At 51.2% G+C, this 12827-nt stretch overlaps 2 protein-coding genes across 3 annotated transcripts in view; one reads left to right on the top strand and one right to left on the bottom strand.

The window, feature by feature from the left end:
- The window catches only part of FAM98A (family with sequence similarity 98 member A), a 582326-nt gene that overhangs the window by 227751 nt on the left and 341748 nt on the right, over window positions 1–12827 (bottom strand). The window contains exon 9 of one of the 2 annotated variants that reach the window (XR_007500854.1): window positions 9726–9754. The exons of the other annotated variant lie outside the window; for it this stretch is intronic. The gene's annotated coding sequence lies outside the window, so the exon portion shown is untranslated. Of the gene's footprint in view, window positions 1–9725; window positions 9755–12827 lie in introns of those variants that run through there. 2 annotated transcript variants of the gene reach the window in all.
- Window positions 1–12827, top strand: part of LTBP1 (latent transforming growth factor beta binding protein 1) — a 275135-nt gene that overhangs the window by 103479 nt on the left and 158829 nt on the right. The window lies entirely within an intron of this gene.

The raw sequence follows: 12827 nt of genomic DNA on the forward strand, positions 1-12827 counted from the left end.
TATTCACATGATGCCAGGGATCAGATTCGGGTACAGCCATCCATGTACAAGGCATGAACTATCTCTCTGGCCCTCGGAATATCACTTTTATTTTATTTTATTTTGGTTTTGGGCCACACCCAGTGATGCTCAGGGATTATTCTTGGCTATGTGCTCAGAAATTGCTGCAGGCTTGGGAGACCATATGGTATGCCGGGGGATCAAACTGTGGTCTGTTCTAGGTTAGCACCTGCAAGGCAGATGCCCTACCACTTGTGCCACTGCTCCAGCCCCGGAATATCAGTCATAATCAAACTTGGTACCTTTTTTTTTTTTTTTTTGGTTTTTGGGCCACACCCGTTTGACGCTCAGGGGTTACTCCTGGCTATGCACTCAGAAATCGCTCCTGGCTTGGGGGTCCATATGGGACGCCTGGGGATCGAACCGTGGCTTGCAAGGCAGACACCTTACCTTTAGCGCCACCTTCCCGGCCCCAAAGATTTGTTTTGGTTTTGGTTTTTGGTTTTTGGGTCACACCGGTAGTGCTCAGGGGTTACTCTTGGCTCCATGCTCCTGGCAGGCTTGGGGGACCATGTGGGATGCTAGGATTCAAACCAACGACCTTCTGCATGAAAGGCAAATGCCTTACCTCCATGCTATCTCTCCAGCCCCTAAACATGGTACTTTTTTAGGTATCACTACTGGTTAGTCCTCGGGGGAACATTTGGTGCTGGAATGAACTCTGGGAATGAAACCCGGGTTCCCACAGATACAGCATTTGCTCCAGATCTCTGAGCTAACTCCCCAGGCTGGCCTCTGATATGTAAGGAGCACTGAGAGGTGCAGGCTGGCCAATTTTCCTGTAAAGGGGCACATAGTAAATCACATGCATTTTTACTGTGCCTGAGTTAGACTTCTGTGGTTCTGTCTCTTGATGATATCAGGATGAGGTGAGTACAGCCAGCCTTGGGCCAGGACTGTTACAGAAATCCTTGGCTCTGAACTTAACTCAGACCCGTAGACTTCACCTTCACGCCAATGAGTCAGCAGTGGAGATGAAATAAACTAGGAAACTTCAGAATTAAATAGCAAAGTCCCTGCTATACCACGGGCTTCCTAGGGAGTTATAGGACAGCAGAAAAGGCATGGGTTTGATCGCTGTCACCCCCATGGTCTCCTGGCCCTGCTGGGCCTGGCCCACCCCTTCCCTCTTCCCTTTGACTAAAGAATACACTTGTGATGCATCAGGCCAGTAGAAGTGGCCCTGAGCTTTTTGCACAATACTTAATGTTTTTGACGGGGCCAGAGAACACATAGGCATCAATCTGAGTGATAAGTTCACTTGTCGTGGCCCGTCAAGGCAGAGGCCAGACTGGAACCTCAGTCCCTGATACATCTGTTTACTTTCCCTCAGACCCTGACCCTGGGAACCTCTCTCAGGACCCCGAAAGCTGCCTAGGAATGGGCAAGTCTGACTCTGGGCCAAGAATGAGCCACTGAGAGACCAGCAGCTGAGGGTTCGAATCCTGGCCTCATATGACCCTCATGTGTGCTTGGCATGGTCCTCTCCAGTTTAGGTGCTCATGTGCACAGGACAGTGATGGCTGAGGTCTCGAGGGAGGCAGAGCTGTGCCTGTTGGGCACCGCCAGCAAGTGTGCTCATATGTGAGGTCTTACTGTGTGATGTGAAACATGTAGGCACATTTGTGGCACCTGCACACATGATGCGACAGTGCTGTGAATGAATTGTGTTGTGCACATCCATGCACTGCATGCACGGTGTGGTATCCACATATGTGTGTGTGGGTGTGGAGTGTGGCACATAGAGCCACACTCACATGGGCTCACAGGTAACATGCATGGCATTGTGGCAACACACCTGTGTATCCTGTACTCACAGACATGGCGACACATATCAGATAGCACACATGAGATGTGTAGATGTGGTACGTACACACGATTACCTTGGCACGTGCTTGTTCAGATTCATGTCTAGCATGTGCATACCGGTGGCAGTGATCATGTGTACATGTGGTATGTGGTTGTAGTGATTCTCATGCAGAACACATGTGCGGCATGCATGTGTCATGCAACACGACATTGTTCGTGCATGTTATGTGCATCGGCACACATATGTGGTCCCCTTGAAGCTGCAGGCTGATTTCAGAGATTGGGAGAAGATGACATGTCTTCATCTTCCTCTGACTTCTCATCTGAGCTGAGGAAGAAGGGAGCAGAGGAGGAAATGAAGGAGGAAGGGGAAGGAAAGGAGAAGGAAAAGGAAGGGGGAAGTGAAGGGGGAGGCCTGGCGACATGGCTAAGAGAGCTGAAGTCTCACCATCATAGGTCAGGAACAAGCAGGGCTGTTCTGCTCCCTGTGTCCTGTCTGGTTCCTCCTGGGTGCAGGTGGAGAGGCTCCCCTGCTCACCCAGTCAGTGTGCTGCCAAGCCAGTGGGTGGGGCCCTTAAACACTGCAGCAGATGTGAGAACTACAAACTATAGCTGGAAGGAACATTCATAGTTGGAGGAGCCAGGGAATGGTGTTCTAGCTCCGGATCACTCTGTGCTGTGGGCCACTGTGACCCCCCTTTTTAGTTTGTTTTTTTTGGGCTATACCCGGTGATGCTCAGGAGTTACTCTTGGCTCTGCGCTCAGAAATCACTCCTGGCAGGCTTAGGGGAGTATATGGGATGCTGGGATGGAACTCGGGCCACGTGGAAGGCAAACATCCTTCTACTGTGCTATCACTCTGGCACCTGTAGCCCCCCCCCTTTTTTTGGCTTTTTTTTTGGGGGGGGGCCACACCCGGCAGTGCTCAGGGGTTACTCCTGGCTGTCTGCTCAGAAACAGCTCCTGGCAGGCACGGGGGACCCTATGGGACACCGGGATTCGAACCAACCACCTTTGGTCCTGGATCGGCTGTTTGCAAGGCAAACGCCGCTGTACTATCTCTCTGGGCCCTGTAGCCCCCCCTTTTTAAACCACTGTTCCCCTTCACCCACGGAAACAGCAGCACAAGGAAGCAGGACTTGAAAATGTGTGGACTGCATTTACATGGTGCCTCACCTGCCAGCCACACCTTCTGGCCTTTGATTTGCATCCATTTTGAAAAGCTGAACCTTTATATCGAAGTATTTGTCTTGGGGCGTCAAGCTTTTTGTCCGTTTTTCCATGTGGAGCAGAAAGACAAAATCTATAGTTTTGGACACCCCATGCCCTGAAAACCCCCTTGAAAGGCACATTCCAAATGATGTGAAAATGTTTTTGAGGGCAGTGCACAACCATCTTCATTTCAGTGGTTCAGAAAAATGCCATTAACTACTAAATAGGGGAAGGGTCAGGGTAGTAGGGCGAATGATGGTACTGCTGTTGGTGGATAAACTGGGACCCGTTCCCCAAAGTTCTCTCGCCTTCTCATGGAGCCAGTGCCTGCCGTGGTCACTGTGGTCAGCTTGATCTTCACTTGAGTTGAGGGGCTGAGTTTCCAGAATGTTTTCCTACTTGGTTCCATACCTATGAGGACCCACTATGATTAACCCATGGTGTTAATCACTGGGCATGACCCCGGGCTTGGCTGCTGTGAGATTTGGCACTCTGTGTGCTCAAGAGAGATTTCTTTCACTAGAGTCCCAACTTCTGAAGTTCATCACGAATTTGTTACAAAATTGGGGGCCAGGGTCTAGAGACTCTCAGTTCCCCCCAGTGCAGAAATCCAGCCTGATTTCCTTCCTTGATGAAATGAAAGGGAAGTCGAGAGTCAGTCTTTCACCACGAGAAAGAACATGGCACCTTTTCTTTGAAATGCCAGAGGGAGCCAGAACCTTCTGCAAGACGATCCTGTTTAGCCCAGTTTTAACTGAGTTTAGCCTTCTGAGGAAGGGGGAAATGTAGGAGTCTCCATTGGATCTTTCCAGAACATCTTGATCCAGCTGTTTTTTCTTTTTGTTGTTGTTTTGTTTTTTGTTTTTGGGCCACACTCGTTGACGCTCAGGGGTTACTCCTGGCTATATTTTTGTTGTTGTTGTTTTTGGTCACACCAGCAGTGCTCAGGGGTCACTCCTGGCTCTATGCTCAGAAATCGCTCCTGGCAGGCTCGGGGGACTGTATGGGATGCCGGAATTCGAACCACTGTCCTTCCGTATGCAAGGCAAACATCCTATCTCCATGCTATCTCTCTGGCCCCTACACCTGGCTATGTGCTCAAAAATTGCTCCTGGCTTGGGGGACCATATGGGACACGGGGATTGAATCGTGGTCTGTCCTAGGCTAGTGCTTGCAAGGCAGACAACTTACCTCTAGCGCCACCGCTCTGGCTCCTCTATCCAACTGTTTTATGGGTGTACGCAAAGGCTAATGAGAAACATCTGAGAACATGCCCAGAAAACCATGAGGCGTGTGCAAAAGTAGGGATCCTTTTTTGGGGGGGGGTAAACTTCATCCACAGCGACCACCTCATCTAACTGGGTAATTCTCAGCGCTCAGATCTAACTGCTTCTGCTCAGTCCTCAACTCGGACCTCTTTGCCATCGAAAACTCAGGGTAGCAGAGTTCCTCACCTTATTTGGACAAAGGCTCCTTTCTGGCCCTGCAGACCCATGAGTCTCCCTTGCCAGCCTGTCCCATGTGTGGGAGCTGTTGCTGCCACAAGTGTTTCTTCTCTTCACCTGGCAGTTCCCAGAAGATAGGAACATTCTCAAGGCTCTGCCTTAGCAAAAGGAATGTTCAGAAACACAGACGGGGTCGGGGGGAGAGATCCACACAGAGAGCCAAGTTGTCTCACCGGCTGTGCTAGAAATCAGACAGGGGCGGGCAGTGCTGAGAGAAACCTGTCCCAGAGGGGCTGAGTTGGAACATCTGGGTCCAGGGAGCTGTCCCTAGCTAGACCCAGAGTCTGGCAGTAGCTAGACTAGGGGGATTGAGTTAATCGTCCTTCACACCATGCAGCCTTTCCTACTGTGAGCCAGGCAGCTGGTCAGACTTGGACTGTCTCCATTGGCTGAACCCCAGTGGACTGTCTCCATTGGCTGGCTACCCCAGGTAGCCTCATGCTCCAAGTCCAGGACATTGAAGAGACACAGGTCTGGAACCAAACACTGACCAGGAAATAATTCACACACACTGCAGGGGGTGAAACGAGCTCAGGAATTCCAACACACAAGCCTTCTGCTTCTAAGGGGCAGGTAGTTCAGTGGAGGAAAGATAGAAAATGCAAGAGACCCAGGATTTTTATTAGGAAGAACTAGACCACACCTTGAGGGTGAAGAACAAGAGGTCTAAACACTCATCCAAGGTGCTAGAGTCAAAGATGTTTCCAACCAATGAGTAACAAGGTCTAGACTGAGTGGGGGTGGCACCCCGTTAATTCAACACCCGGTTGTCTGAATTTTCTGAGGAGATGGTCTCACACCTCTGTCAGGAGGAGAGATGGACTGGCTTAGGGACTCCCTTTGAGTCTGCATGCGGTGGAGCCTGAGACCTGGCGTTCTCAGATCTGGATCTTACCAGGTCCAAAAGTCCAGCTCAGTCTCGAGTTCCCCTCATATTAGAAACTCTGGCTGTGTTCTGGGTCTCTGCGCCCAGAAACCAGGGCTGAGGTGGGGGAGGTTGGCCCATTGGGATGTGGGAGTGTGGGGGATCAGTTCCTGGTCCAGGGAGGTATGTCTGCATACTTCAACCTGTCTTGCCTCCAGTTATGGCCCACCGGGGATGAGTGTGAAAACTCTGGTGCTGGTGCATACCACCAGTGGCTCACACTTCAGTGTGACTTCAGGAACATAAAACGCAGCCTAGGTGTCTAGGTGCTATTATATTCCGTATCAGGGATATCACTTTTATTGTATTATTATTATTATTATTATTATTATTATTATATTGTTTTGTTTTGGGGCCACACCTGGCAGCACTCAGGGGTTACTCCTGGCTCGGTGCTCAGAAATCACCCCTGGCAGGCTCAGGGGACCCTGTGGGAGGCTGGGAATTGAACCTGAGGTGGTCATGTGCAAGGCAAACACCCTCCCTGCTGTGCTATTGCTCTGGCCCTGGGAAGTTTTATTGATCCCCTTTGGGCCATCCTGGGGACCCACTGGGTACCATCCTGCAGGTGGAGAAGCATTGCTTCTAAGCTCTGCAGCTCCCCCAAGATATAGTCCCACCTCGTCGTCGAGGATGCATGCGTGAGCTCTGACTTCTAGCAGCTATGTTGGGCTCTGGGCAGGATACTACTAGAAGCGAATGAGTCCCTTTCATGAGCAGTTGCTTGGATGGAACCAGAGTGGTGGCCTCATGGGGGGCCTGCAGGGCCTCCCCTCCCACTGCCTCTAGCCTTCTGATTCCTCATCTCTGTTCCCAATGGGCAGGTATCACAGCGTGCTGACCGCTCTGTCCACTCAGCTTCTCTGGAAGGCCTGGCCTTGTCCCTGTGACATAGGGCAGTTGGAAGATCTTAGACTCATGGCCGGTGGCAGTGCCATGTGGATCTCCAGTGACATGTTTGAGTGTGCCCACTTGGCAGTGACCAGAGGCCAGGGATGTTCAAGATGCTTCCTGTCTCCCTGGATGGCCCCATAGAGAGTGCTTCCATCACCACTCTGAAATCCATCTCGATCATTCCCCTTTGATCATGGACAGTAGCAATAACATCCCGAACCCGATCCTGGGGTCATCCTAGTGTCCAACCCATGCCAATCTCTCCTGCATGTGTCTAGGAAAACCTGCCAGCATCTTGCCAGAGTGACCTTCCGGGTGATGGTGCTGGGCTCAGTCCTGTGTCCATGTGCGTATCCTTGTGTCTTTGTGTGTCCTTCTGTCTACCTCTGTGTCTGTCCATATGTCTGTGTGGCTCTGACCTCAGAAACCAGCCCTGCATCTCATTCCCTCACATCCTTCCCAGTACGACTTTTTGTTGTTGTTTTTGGGTGACACCTGGCAGAGCTCAGGGGTTACTCCTGGCTCTACGCTTAGAAATCACTCCTGGCAGGCTCGGGGGACCATATGGGATGCCAAGATTCGAACCACTGTCCTTCTACATGCAAGGCAAATGCTCTACCTTCATAATATCTCTCCAACCCCCCAGTACGACTTCTTATAAACAGCAGCATCGAGTGTGCGTCCATTTAACTTCCTTCTCCCTCCTTCCTACAGAAGGTCTTTGCTGTGGAAAAATATGTTTCATTTGTTTTCATTAATTCACTCATTATGGCTGTTTCTGCTTCTGTTTCTGCTCTGGTTTGCTTTTTTTTGTGTGGGGGAAACCACACCTGGTGGTGTTCAGGGTTTACTCCTACCTCTGAACTTAGGACTCACTCTTGGGGCCGAAGAGATAGCACAGCGGTAGGGCATTAGCCTTGCATGTGACTGACCCAGGAGGGACCTGGTTCGATTCCCAACATTCCATATGGTCCCCTAGCCTGCCAGGGATAATTTCTGAGTGCAGAGCCATGAGTAGCTTCTGAGCACCACCGGGTGTGTCCCCAAAACCAACCAACCAACCAATCAATCAAGTTTAAAAATTAAAAAAAAAAAAAAAAAAGGACTTACTTCTGGTGGGGTTCAGAGAACCAAATTGGGCTGTCCAGGATTGAACCTGGATCGACTTTGTGTAGGGCAAGTGCTCTCCCCACTGTGCTCTGTCTCTGTTTTGTTTCGAAGAACTCTGAGTTCACATCGGAGTGAAATTTGCTCTGTACCTCAAAGCGAGTGTGACTCTGCTGGGAGTTACAGTGGACTTCTAATCGTGGCTGGCTGCTTGGACAAGCCCCATCCTTGGGCCTTCTGAGCTGTTTTCATCTGTAGGAGGAGACATCGGGGTGCAGCCGCCCAGGGCTGTCATCCCGTTAGCTGGCAGCCCGTGCCAGGAGACTGAAGGGCTGTAATGGGATTAGGCTCTCGGCAGTATGTTTTATTCTGAAATATTTACTGTGACTCCCAAGCATGAACAGCCTGTTCCCGTTCGTCCTTGCCCTGTCTCCTGGCTCTACTTTCAATCCAGGGGTGATTTTTGCACATGTTTGGTGAAAGTCTATGCACTGACGGGTTGTTGGCCAGCCACACCGGGTCTTGGGGCGAGGGGCCCGAAACTTCGGAGCTTACCACTGGTGCCCACAAATGCCCTTGCCGTGTTTCCACTACAGTGCTTAGAGCAGTTTGGAGAAAAACAGGGGAGTCCAGGGTGGTTTGGGGGCTGATGGAGTGGAGTGAGTTGGGGCATCAGGTGGAGAGAGTAATTCTTATATCATTACCTCTCTTCTCCCTCACTTTTTCCATCTTTCTCTCTTCTCAGTTTTTCTTCCTTCCCTCCCCCATGCTTCCTTCCCATCCTTTTTTTCCACTCCTCTCTGCTCTCCCCTCCTCTCTTCTCCCACCTCTCCCCCTCCCTGCATTTATCCCTGCCCCTTCCCTCCCTTCCTTTTTCCTCTTCTCCCCACCCCTCCCCTCCTCTCCCTCCTTCTCCTCTGCCCTTCTCTCCCCTCTCTTCCCCTCCCTTCCTCTCCCTTCCTTCATCTCTTTTCTTCCCTCCCCTTCCCTCCTTTCCTTTCTTTTCTTCCCTTCCTTTCTCTTCCCCTTCCCTCTTCTCCTCTCCTCTCTGTCCTCCCCTCTTCTCTCCTCCTCCCACTCCCTTCCCCTCACTTCTCCTTCTCTCCCATCTATTTTTGTTCTTTTGTTTGGAGCCATACCCAGTGGTGCTCAGGGGGCTCCATTGGCTCCATTCTTGGGGCTCACTCCTGGTGGTGTCCTGCAGGTGACACACACATTTGCCCTTTGGGCTCTCCCCGAGCCTCTTAGTCTATTGTGGAAGAGCCTCAGCTGTACCAGCCGCTCTCTATCAACTCTCCCACATGCATTAGGATAAGGCGTCCCATCAGCAAGGACCGCAGAGCTGTGGCAGGTGGAGCCCCGAGCTTCCTCACAGAAATTGTTTGTCCGTCAGCAGAAGCAAACCATTTCCTCACCCAACAATGCTTGGCTCTCACTAGCACCCAGTTTTCTAGTTTCCAGGACTTGCAGCTCCTTGAGCATTTTTGTCGGACTCCAAGTGAGTTCCTCAAACACAGAGATGGAAGCCTGTCGTGCTGCCTGCATGGATGTCACCTATGCAGCCTGTGCTCGGTCCTGTGTCTAGGGTGGGACTTGGTGGGGCTGTTTTTTTTTGGGGGGGTCACACCCGGCAGCGCTCAGGGGTTACTCCTGGCTCTACGCTCAGAAATTGCTCCTGGCAGACTCGGGACCATATGGGAAGCAGGGATTCCAACCAATGACCTTTTGCATGAAAGACAAATGCACTACCTCCATGCTATCTCTCCAGTCCCATGTGGGGCTGTTTCTGCAGGTCCTGCCTGCAGGGTTCCTGGACACTGTGAGGGTGTGTCCATTCCTCCCCCTGGCCCCACTGTCCTGGCCCCACTCACTCCTCAGGGGCTGTTCCCAGCATGGCTTGAGCCTGTGAAACTGCCCCCAAAAACACCAAGCATCAGCCCAGAGTAACCCTTAAGGATCTCTGGGTATAGCCTAGACCCCCAGACACGAGTCTTGTTTCCAAGTGGGGAGATTGCATAGGGAGCTCAGTATGTGTCTTGTGGAAACCCCAAATAATCCCTGGCATCCCCAGAGCACCACCATGGGGATTCTTCTCATGCAAAAGAATCTTTTCATCATCTTTTTTTTTTTTTTTTTGGTTTTTCGGGCCACACCCATTTGATACTCAGGGGTTACTCCTGGCCAAGCACTCAGAAATTGCCCCTGGCTTGGGGGGACCATATGGGATGCCAGGGGATCGAACCTCAGTCCTTCCTTGGTTAGCGCTTGCAAGGCAGACACCTTACCTCTGGCGCCACCTCACTGGCCCCTCTTTTCATCATCTTGACTTTAATTTAGTTCTCTTCAGACTGCTGCATTTTCCTGACTCTTCCTGGTTTCTTCCTGAAGTCAAAACAGTTAAAAAACCTGAAGGCAGATTTTTTTAGTTTTGTTTTGTTTTGTTTTGGGGCCACATCCAGTGGTGCTCAGGGGTTACTCCTGGCTCTGCACTCAGTAATCATTTTGGGGGCTGGAGTGGTGACACAGCAGTAAGGTGTCTGCTGTGCACGTAGCTGACCTAGGACAGCCTGTGGTTTGATCCCCCGGCATCCCATATGGTACCCCAAGCCAGGAGCGATTTCTGAGTACATAGCCAGGAGTAACCCATGAGTGTCAGCAATTGTGACCCAAAAACAAAAAAACAAAAAAAAAAGAGTCACTTTTGGCAGAGCTTGAGGGACCAGATGAGATGCTGGGATCGAACCTGGGTCAGTTGCATGCAAGGCAAATGCTCTCCTGGCTGTGCTATCACTCTGGCTTCGAGCACAACCATTTCTGATAGTTTGTCGCTATGAAAGAGAAGTAAAGCGAACCCTGAGGGGTCCCCCATTCCTACAGAACCCTCACAGTGTCTAGTGGGAATCAACAGATAAATCTGTTCTTTCTCCTCATAAAAACCTGTGTTCCACAAAGGAATAAGGTGTCAGTCATGCTGAAATGATGTGTCCGGTACCAAATCAGGGGAATTAGTATTAAAAATACAAGAAAAGAAACCAGAGCAATCATACAGCAAGGAAGGCACTTGCCATGCTTGCAGTTGACTTGAGTTCATTCTCCATCATTCCATGGGGTCCCCCAAACCCGCCAAGCATGATTCCTGAGTGCAGAGTCAGGTGTAACCCCTGAATACTGTCTGGTGTGGGCCCGAAAGCGCCCCTCAAATGTCAGGAAGTTTGTACACAGAAGCAATTTTCACACATGGGATGCTGGCAGACTGGCCTCCCATATCGCAGCCTCAGAAGGTCACTCAGTACCCACCACCCCTCCTTCAGGGCAGGGCGTGGGGGGTGTCTCAGATCTGTGTCCTTTTCTGAGGTCCACTCAGAGAAGATGAGGGGGAGTGGGCTGAAAGCAGAGGGACTCACTTCCTCCCTGCAGGGGATCCTGAGTAAGTTCTTCCTTGGTCCAGAGAGGGCGGAGCAGCCTGACCTTTCTCTGATTCATGGCCCCTTGCTTCTTAGAGGAGTCACCTTCCAGCCCTCAAATGGAACGTTTCTTTCCACTGAGTCACAGGGCTCAGGGCAGCAGATTCCTGGAATCACAGCAGGTGTTTAAGTCCCAAGGCAGCCACTTCTCAGCCGCCCACATCACTTCCAGAACCCCTTTCCCCTTCTGTGCATTTCTCATCCTAGATCCAGCCTTGCAGGCAGGAAGCGCCTTTCCCCAGAGGGCTAGGTGAAGGCAAGATGGCAAATTTTCGGGGTACTGTTTGTTTGTTTTTTGTTTTGGGGCATACCTGCCTCTGCACTTGGGACTCACTCCTGGCAGTGTTGGAAGGACTCTATGGGATGCTGGAGATCAAATCGAGGTTGGTAGTGTGCAAGGCAAATGTCCTCCCTGCTGTGCAAATGACCCTGGTCCCAGATGTTGTCGCTTTGGGGCTCCTTGCTTGGACAGAGGCTGGGGTTGGGGCAAAATTCTCAGGGACAGCTGAGTCCTGACTCCCATGACCCATGAACGGTGGAGCCCAGAACAATGCCTGGAAGTGATGCCCACCTGCTTCTCATGGGGCTTCTGAGCTCTGCCAGTCTGCACCAGAGAGGCCTGGGTTCAAGTGCTTCCTCTCACCAAAGGCAGAAAACTCAGATCTCTCCAGGCTGCTGCTGATCCCTCTCCAGTGCTCAGGCGGGTTTGGTTGTAATTAGGCTGTTGGCTTTGGTGCTTGAAGCGCTGAGTTCTTCTTTGGGAATCCTTCTGGCTCCCATTGTCCCAGCAGGGACTCTGAGCCTGGGCTTTTCTATTGTCCATCGGGGTGTCTGAACCCTGGGATCATTCTATCTGGTGCAGGGAAACAGACAGGAAGCAGAGTGCAAGGTGGGAGCCCTTCCCAACTGGAACTAGGGTTCTTCCAGTTCAGGGGGCTATTAGCTTGCTGTGGGCGTAGCTGATGGATGCTAAGAAAAGAGGGTGACAGAGCCCCATCCCAGGGAGATAAGGATGCCACCGGAAAGGGCAGCCCTGCCACTGCAGGTACCATCTGGAACCTTCTATGGCCCTGACCAGCTTTGGGCCTGATGATGGACTCACTCATCTCTCTCTCCAGGACACCCCAGTGTCTTCTTCCCTTTTCCTGAGTTCATCCCAGGGAGGTGAATTACTAGCCAGGGAGCCTGAATATTCTACCCCACTGGAAAAGTGACAGCTCCATCACTCATTTCTTAGGGTCTAGAGGAGACTTGCTCAACTTTTTAGCTGTTCGTCAGGGAATAGCCACGTTTGAACGTGATGGACCCCAAGTTCCCTAGTGTTTTTTTTTTTTTTTTTGGTTTTTGGTTTTTGGGCCACACCCAGCATTGCTCAGGGGTTACTCCTGGCTGTCTGCTCAGAAATAGCTCCTGGCAGGCACGGGGGACCATATGGGACACCGGGATTCGAACCAACCACCTTTGGTCCTGGATGGGCTGCTTGCAAGGCAAACACCACTGTGCTATCTCTCCGGGCCCATAGTGTTTTTAGCGCCATGAGTTAAAGTGGATGGGAATTCAGTGCAGTGGGTTGGCCTGGTACCAAACATTTTTTTCTTTGCTCTGAAGAATAGGGAGTATAAATGAGTATATGATTAAGTAGCCACTTGGCCTTGGTGAGTAGCAGCATCTGTTTTTGCCTCTTCTTTATGGATCGATGCTTTCCTGAGGATCGGTGCATTCCTGGTTCCACCTCTGGGTGCCCAAAGTGGGGAATAATTGAAGAGGCTGCCTGAAAACCCTGGAAGAGTTAGTCGAGATGAATTGCTGTGGCTGCAAAAAGGGCCTGAACCCTGGACCAAACAGCCTTTT

Source organism: Suncus etruscus, chromosome 12 (assembly GCF_024139225.1).
Source record: "Suncus etruscus isolate mSunEtr1 chromosome 12, mSunEtr1.pri.cur, whole genome shotgun sequence".
In the NCBI taxonomy this organism is placed as follows: Eukaryota; Metazoa; Chordata; class Mammalia; order Eulipotyphla; family Soricidae; genus Suncus; species Suncus etruscus.